Genomic DNA, 8,651 nt, shown 5'->3' with positions numbered 1-8,651 from the left:
TTGTCAATAGCACACACACACACACACACACACACACACACACACACACACACACACACACACACACACACACACACACACACACACACACACACACACACACACACACACACACACACACACACACGTGATAACCGTCTAATCATAAACTTTAAAGAATTCAAATCATGCACTAAATATTAAATTGTTTTAGAAATGTTTTAGAAATGTTTAGGGTTTTATAGTAACTTTTATTTATTAAATGAATTCATTAAATGAATGAATAAATTAATAAAAAGTGTGATTTCCTGAAAACTGTCTCTTCAATTAATTAATCATGAAAACATTAAGGTACGGGTCTGAAACTGCAGCATGGTTCATAGGACAACACAGGCAATCGCCTTACAGAGTTTCAGACCCGTGCGGCCTTCCCAAGTGTCGTAGGTCAGCCGTGACCTTGGACGGCGCGGACCCCTTGACTGTCTATTTCAGCATAATTCCTAAATGCTTTGAGCCAGCAGTCTGAAAACCGGGTGTGCGTTTTTTTCCAGATTATCGTTCAGTGGCTCTGGGGGAACCTCTGTTGCGAATCTGGTGGCCCTGGGGTCAAAGGTCGCCGCGCGGCGGCCAAAGAGACTCTTTTTTACGAAAAGTGCCGTAGTGCCCTATAGTGAGAATGACACTGTCTCCGTTTAATTAGGCATCAACGCTTTAAGGTAGGGGTCTGAAACTGCAGTATGTGTTATAGGACACCACAGGCAATCGCCTTGTAGAGTTTCAGACCCGTGCGGCCTTCCCAAGTGTCAAAGGTCAGCCGTGACCTTCGGCGGCGCGACCTCCATGACAGTCTATTTCAGCATAATTCCTAAACGCTTTGAGCCGGCAGTCTGAAAACTGGCTGTGCGTCTCAGGAGCTAAGGCTCATCCACGCTAAAGAGTTTCAGACCCCTGCGGCCTTCCCAAATGTCAAAGGTCAGCCGTAGAAAATTGTAGACACTTTCTAATTGAGAAAAGTGCCCCGAATCGAGTGAGGCCTAAAAAGGTCACACGGGGTCAGGAATGCTTTTTGAGGCTCATTTCTGCCCGATTTTTGACTATGTAGTGCGCTAGAGGACCTTCAGCTAGGATATCTTCGCCACGTTGCGATACGACCACCGTAGAGCTACTTAGCTTCGCTGAAGGTCTACCGGGCCGGGACTCTGGGAGACTGACGAGGGCCTCTCGGGAGGGTCGCAGGCCAAATTTAAAGTGTTCGGTCCATTTCTGCGGCTACAGCGGACACGCAAAGGGAGGAAAAGGCGAGCGATCAAAGCCCCCCCCTTCAAAAAGTACAGGTCCGAGTGGCACGGTTCAGACGTCCGTCTACTCGTCTATAGCCCCCGAATGACATATAAAAAATTCATACTTCTGCGATCTCTGAAAAGAAGATCCTCCAAAATCATCTCTCTGACCAAAGGGTGTCAGAGATCACCAGTCTGACTGCTTCTGTGTGATTTTTTAGGGCAAGAGGGAAAAAAAAATGTCCAGGCACTTTGTTCATTTTTTTTTTTCCAGATTATCGTTCAGTGGCTCTGGGGGAACCTCTGTTGCGAATCTGGTGGCCCTGGGGTCAAAGGTCGTCGCGCGGCGGCCAAAGAGATTCGTTTTTACAAACAGGTGCCCCACAGTTCCCCAAAGTGAAATGACACTGTCTGCATCAACGCTTTGAGGTAGGGGTCTGAAACTGCAGTATGTGTTATAGGACACCACAGGCAATCGCCTTGCAGAGTTTCAGACCCGTGCGGCCTTCCCAAGTGTCGTAGGTATATGCATGTGTATCTCTTGTGTTCCTCCTAACGGGGGAGTGCCCCCCGAAGTGTCTCCTGTGTGATTAATTAATGTGTCTCTCAGGCCCTGGTATATGCATGTGTATCTTCTTGTGTTCCTCCTAACGGGGGAGAGCTCCTTGAAGTGTCTCCTGTGTGATAAATTGATGTGGCTCTCCCGTTCTTGAGGATGACTGGTGCATTGTCTGAGTGTCCACCATTTGCCTGGTTGGGAAATGGGGCCTTCGGCTCCGGCCTTGACCTGACTATATTATCATGTTTGTGTTATGTGTTCGTTGACTATATTGTAATGTGCCTGCCATGTGATGTGCTCATCAGGCTAGGGTAGGAGTTAGCTATATTTGTAATGTACATGTGATGTACTCAGCAGGTTATTTTGCCCAACACCGGGACACCTCCGGCCAATCCCAGCGAAGTTCTGTTAAAAGTGCCCCGAACTTACTCCAAAGTGCCCCTAAGTGAAGGGGCGTGGCCCCGGTACACCTCAGGCCAATCCCGGCAAAGTTCTGTTAAAAGTGCCCCGAACTTACTCCAAAGTGCCCCTAAGTGAAGGGGCGTGGCCCCGGTACACCTCAGGCCAATCCCGGCGAAGTTCTGTTAAAAGCGCCCCGAACTTACTCCAAAGTGCCCCTAAGTGAAGGGGCACCTAAGGCCAAAGTGCCCTCAGAAAAACTTTGGCCTGAAATTCATGAAGTACAAAGTATATGTTTGGTCATTAATGGTATTAGAGGGCCCCCTATTGGAAAAATTACGTTAACGCAGTCCAAAAACCCGAAAGTACCCCAGGGTGACCGATTCTGAATTAAGAAGCGGATACTTTCTTCAGTTTGGGGCAAAGTGCCCTTCATTTCGGGGGCCCCAATTCAATTGGGGTAACTTTTCGCACAAAGTATGCCAAAAAGACCCATTTAGTATACCGAAAATGAAGCCTTCCCTCAGGGCTCACTTATCGAGCTACCACCGGAGACTTAAACTCCTATCCCATTTTGAGGGAAAACAGGCCAAGGACCCACCCCCCTTCAACCCGAAATCAACCTGGGAACCAAACCCCTCGAGCCTACCTGAGGAATTAATACACCTGTTTCAAAAATACCATAGTACGCTACGCGCTGCACAGCCAACACTAGGAAAATCCAACCTTTCAGATACAGAGAAACAGGCCCTGGAAGAACTATGACAAAATACGTCCATAGTAATTAAACCAGCTGATAAGGGCAGCTCGATTCTTATCTTAGATAAAAAAACAGAGCACATATTTAATCGGGGATGACACCCCCCGAAAAAGACTCTTCTACCTCCTCCCCAAGATCCACAAGGCGCCGGATACCTGGCCCACCCCCCTCCAAATTCCCCCGGGGAGACCAATCGTCTCAGATTGTGGGAGCGAGAGCTACCCGATAGCGGAATTCTTGGATCATCACCTCAAACCCCTGTCCGTCCTTCACAAAAGTTACTTGAAAGACACTTATGATTTCATCGAAAAAATTAGAACTATAGAATTATCTGAACTTTTTTTTATTTTTTCCATGGATGTAGAGAGTCTATACACCAATATTGACACCAAGATGGGCCTGAAAGCAGTGCAGACGCTGATGAACGAGAATCCGGACCCATCCCGGCCGGATCGAGAAATCATCCAATTACTGGACATCAGTCTGTCAAAGAGCGACTTTGAGTTTGATAATAAATACTACCTCCAAATTAAAAAGGTACAGCAATGGGCAAACGATTCGCCCCAGCCTACGCAAATATATATATGGCCACATGGGAGAATACAATTCTTCCCATATGCTCCAAATTACCCTCGCATTATTATCGCTTCCTTGATGACATCTGGGGTATCTGGACCCATGGGGAGGAGGAGTTCCAGATATTCACCCAAACCCTAAATTCCCACCATTCTTCAATCAAGGTCAAACCCCTCTCTAGTCCCACATCAATGGATTTTCTAGATGTTACCACTTTCAAAGGACCCGACTTCGATGCCACGGGTCATCTAGACCAGTGGTTTTCAAACTGTGGGGCGCGCCCCCCCTGGGGGGCGCCAGAGTTCTTCAGGGGGGGCGCGACGTGAGAAAAAAATAAACCCGAAAAAAACCCTGAAAGTCGATGATTCAAATCATCAGTCGTACTTCTTCAACTGTAGAAGTAACATAACTAAATCCATTTTCAATCGTTTATCTTCGTGCAAACCATTTAACAAATCTACACACTTGTATCTTCAATAATATCTAAACAGAATTTCGATATAATTTAGAATTTCTTCAGAATCACAGTTTTAGTTTCATACCGCTTCGTTTTCAGCTGTTTTCATTGAAGAAAACTGGCCATTCTGATACACCTACTTCTAGACATCGTAACCAGTGCTTAATTTGAGGGGGAGCAAGGGGGAGCGCGCTCCGGAAGCTCTGACGTGCGCTCCGCCAGCTGGATCTTGAGTGTGTGTGTGTGTGTGTGTGTGTGTGAGGGGCTAATACTGTGTGCATGTGTGTGTTTTGTTCAGATGTGCAGCAAGAGAGGTTGGACTTGGAGTGACGCGAGTCGGTTGAGTGATGTGTGATAAATCTGCGAGGAGTTAGCGAAAGTAGTGAACTTTATTATTATTATGGTTTTTGTGGTATTCTGGTATTGTTCTGGGTAATAATATGTATCTATTTGTTAACGTGGCCAAGTTGTCATGCCAGATTGTTGTTCTAACTAGGCCTACTATAATCTATGAGGTAGCCTATCTATTTGTTTTCATCTTTTGATGCGACGGAGATCCATTTTCAAGGACTTCGTGTATTTTGTTGTGTTGAGAATACAATGACTCAATGACGCACCTGCGAGTGCATGACATATTCCTCAACTGTTAGTAAACAACGGTAAACTTTATAAAGTGTGGCTGTGTGTCTCTCCAACCTAACATATGTTTACTATTTTTTCTGCGTACATCCCCATTCACGAGGCTTTAGTAGGCTAATTTCTTGCGATGTTGAAACACCCCCGCCGCTTTTTTTCTACTCGTCCTCAGCGCTCCGGGAGCTCCCACTTGACAAATTAAGCACTGATCGTAACCAGGGCCGGATTAAGTGGAAAGATTACACTAGGCATACCACATTTTTTTGGGCCCCCTCCAAACGGATACTTTATGATTGGGTGAAAAAACGACACACATTTTACCTGCCACAAGATTATTGTTTATGCTTATTTATTTAGGTTTTCATGCACATTTCAGGCTCTATGTAACTGTTTATATGCAATTTTTTATGTAAGGGATAATGTATAGCGAACGGGTCACTCGCGAGAAATAAAGACCGACCAGCTTAAGCAGGAGCCCGACGCGCAGCACACTCAATCAAAAGAGAGGATTTATGAGTGCCATAAATTGTATTAATAGTTGAAAGCATAGTTCTATATTTTAGGGATTCACCGAAAGTTCGGCCACCGAAAATGGCAAAATAAATCATTTTCAGTTACCGAATATTGACGAACTATTGACGAAATATTTGTTTTAAAGAGTTGCGTGTTTGTAAACGGGAGTAAAGAGAGACGTAACAGAGCGAGTTCACGTCTGTTCGTGAGCACTTCTTGGTTTTCAACAAAATGCTAATTTTAGCCTCATATAAGTTCTTATGTTCCAGAAGATAATATAATATATTTAGAACAAAATAGGCTATAGCTTAGCACATCGATTTACACACATTACTGAAAAAACACTCAACTCATTGTACACATTAAATTTATTACCAAAGAGTCACAACAAAACAACGATTTAAGATTGTTTTAACTCTATGGATTTCTTTGACTTTTGAACCCGTTTACACACAGTTTTATTTATTTATTTTTTAGCTAGCTAATATACATTACGGGGTTTCCCTTAAGGGTTTCCCATGGACTTATTGTATGGGGTTTCCCATGGGTTCCCCTTAGCGCTGTAGAGAGCGTCGTCTCACACAAACTTTTTTTTTAATTTGACTTTTTATTGAAAAAATATATATACATTGTATGTGTACACATTTAGAAGAGTGTTGGACAGGATTTCTATTTTTTTTTTCTTTACATTTTTTTTTTTTTTTCATTCCCTCTTTCTGGGCCCCCTTGTGGAAATGGGCCCTAGGCACGTGCCTAGAATGCCTATGCCTAGATCCGGCCCTGATCGTAACTCATTCCTTTTTCAACCGTTTACCATCGTTCAAACCATTAAACAAATCTACATACTTGTATCTTCAATACTATCGAAACGGAATTTTGATAGCATTTATACTTTTTTCAGAATCACAGTTTTAGTTTCAAACCGGCATCGTTTTCAGTTGCTTATAATAATTTAGGTCACCATAGCAACGCCGGTAAACAAACCCCGCCGAATAGTCGAATCTCTGGACTGAAAAGGCAGATCTGATTCGACTCAGAAAATTCAGAGTCGGGGACAGCCCTAGAAAATAATATTGATGGCTAACTTTAGCAAAATGGATCGTTTTTAGTATCTAAAGCTACAGTGAGAGACCATGAGACCATGTCGACTCCGGCGTCATATTGAGACCAAGCACCCAAGTCTGGTGACCAAGCCCCGGGAGTTTTTTGATAGGAAGCCAAATGAACTGCGGTCACAGAAGAAAGTAATCCAGGGGGGGGGGGGGGGGGGGGGGGGCTCGGCTGAAATTTCTTCTCTGAGGGGGGGCTCACTCTCTCACACTTTGAAAACCCCTGATCTAGACACTAAAGTTTTCTTCAAGCCCACGGACTCACACGCCCTCCTCCACTACACTAGTTTCCACCCCAAACATACCTTTCGAGGTATTGTTAAATCACAGCTCATCCGCTATAAACAGATTTGTTCTAGACCAGAGGACTGCATTGTCGCAACGCGGACCCTTTTCCGGGCACTTAAAAACAGGGGCTATCCCAGATCCTTTCTAAGAACCGTCAGGCATTTTCACAAACAACCAGACCCCTCTATGCAGAGAGAGATCCGAAAAAAACATTGCACCTTTTGTTGCGATTTACTCCCCCTTGGCTACCAGGGTCATGAAAAACACCAGAAAAAACGTTAATGACACAATGGCGGGCACCTCCCTTGCGCAGAATACGGAAATTATTTCCTCCTACAAACGCAACCCAAATTTAATGGAGTTCCTGGTCCGAGCAAAACTCCCTTCCCGTTCAACACCACCCTTATCCCTGGGACGTTGCATAACGGCAACAAACCCGACCACCAAGACCACCTACCTTCTGAAAAGGAACATCACTATGAATCACAAAAACTGCGTGTACAAAATCTATTGCAGGCGATGCAGAATTGCTTATGTTGGGGAAACGAGGAACAGCCTCTCGGCTCGCCTCTCCTCACACAAAAACAACATTAGCACTGGACGCAAGTCGGACACCTTTCTAGTACAACATTTTAGGACCCATGGTCTGCGGAACCTAAGATTTTTCGGTTTACAGCACAACCCCCTGTGGACAACAGGAGAGAGGAAAAGAGCGGAGCGGGACTGGATCGCTAAATTAGGGGCAAGATGGCCTCTACCGAGGTTGCAGGTGCAACGAGATGGAGCACTTGCTGAGTCATTTCCTGTAGGGCTGGAGCCACAGGTTGAAGCGTATGCGTCCTTTGAGACCCCCTTTGATAAAAGGGGGTCTCAAATGTTGTCGACTCAGTCACCTATTGCATCACTTCCTTTAGGGCTTCGGCTTCCTAATTGATCATTATAGTATAATTGAATGCCCTCTTTCATATATATATGATACCTCCACCACTGGGACGTGGCAACAATTCTCCAAATCCATATGGGGAGGGGGGGGGGATGCTTGTGGAAAGTAGGGGTTGTGGTAACCCGGTGCTCGGTTGGGCCAGGTTCCACGGATGAACGACACTTTTTGCGTGCGGATACGCCGTTAAAGGCATTTATTGAGTACAACTTAAATACAATGAAGGAGACGCGGTCTCTCGGGCCTCCGTGGGCCTCTGGCCTCTAGCCTCTCCCGGACACGAACACTTCCTCCTTGCTCCCGTGCCGTGCTGTGCTGTCCTGGACCTCCTTTTAAGATGGCTCCCCTGCCACCGGCCAGGTGTCCACCAATCACCCTGATTGGGGAGGCGAAAGGGATGCTCTCCGTCGCCGGCTGGTGGGTGGGGGTGGTATATCCCGTCCCTCACGGCCCCTCGGGCCCGTCCAGGCCGAGGTTTACGTGGCGGGATGCCACAGGGTGTATACTCGACATAAATAGGAAGCAAAACTGACATCTCACAAATATTTATTTCATAAATTGTTTCAAATAACCCTGCCTCGTTAAATCAATGAGCTTGGTGTTTTGCTTTCCAAAATAGGTTATAGTAGAAGTCTAAACTGCAGAAAATAAAAACATCCAAGCTGCCTTTTAAGGATACCTTGGAATATCTGCCTATTTTCTAACCATCGGACCCTAGTTTTGACGGCAGCTCCTTTGCCGCGTGGTTTTTAGAGCCATGTAAGGATTAGAGGGGGCGGTCGATAGCAACAACCATAACGGTCAAGTGACTGGATGCAGCCCCGTTGAAAAAAATAGAATACCACCCTACACACTCAGGATATTAATGATATTTAAATTATTATGACCATGAAGTCTTTATTTGCATCGGTTTACATTTCGTTTTGTGTAGCATGGTTATTTTTATAGATTTATTTATTTTCAGTTTTTGAGGAGGTGCTTCAAAGATGCAAATGTTTCTGCAATAATCCAAAATCCAATGGCAAAACCCGTTGGCTTTTTGTCGAGGGAATCCAGGGCGACGCTCACTTCCGGGTTGGCCAACATACGTCATCCCTCCACCACTCTACTGTAAAAACACATGTTCAAGTTGAATGAGAATAATAATAATGATAA

Source organism: Gadus morhua, chromosome 17 (genome assembly GCF_902167405.1).
Source record: "Gadus morhua chromosome 17, gadMor3.0, whole genome shotgun sequence".
Classification (NCBI taxonomy): domain Eukaryota; kingdom Metazoa; phylum Chordata; class Actinopteri; order Gadiformes; family Gadidae; genus Gadus; species Gadus morhua.
The sequence above is the reverse complement of the archived record's forward strand: the minus strand, read 5'-3'. Positions refer to the sequence as shown.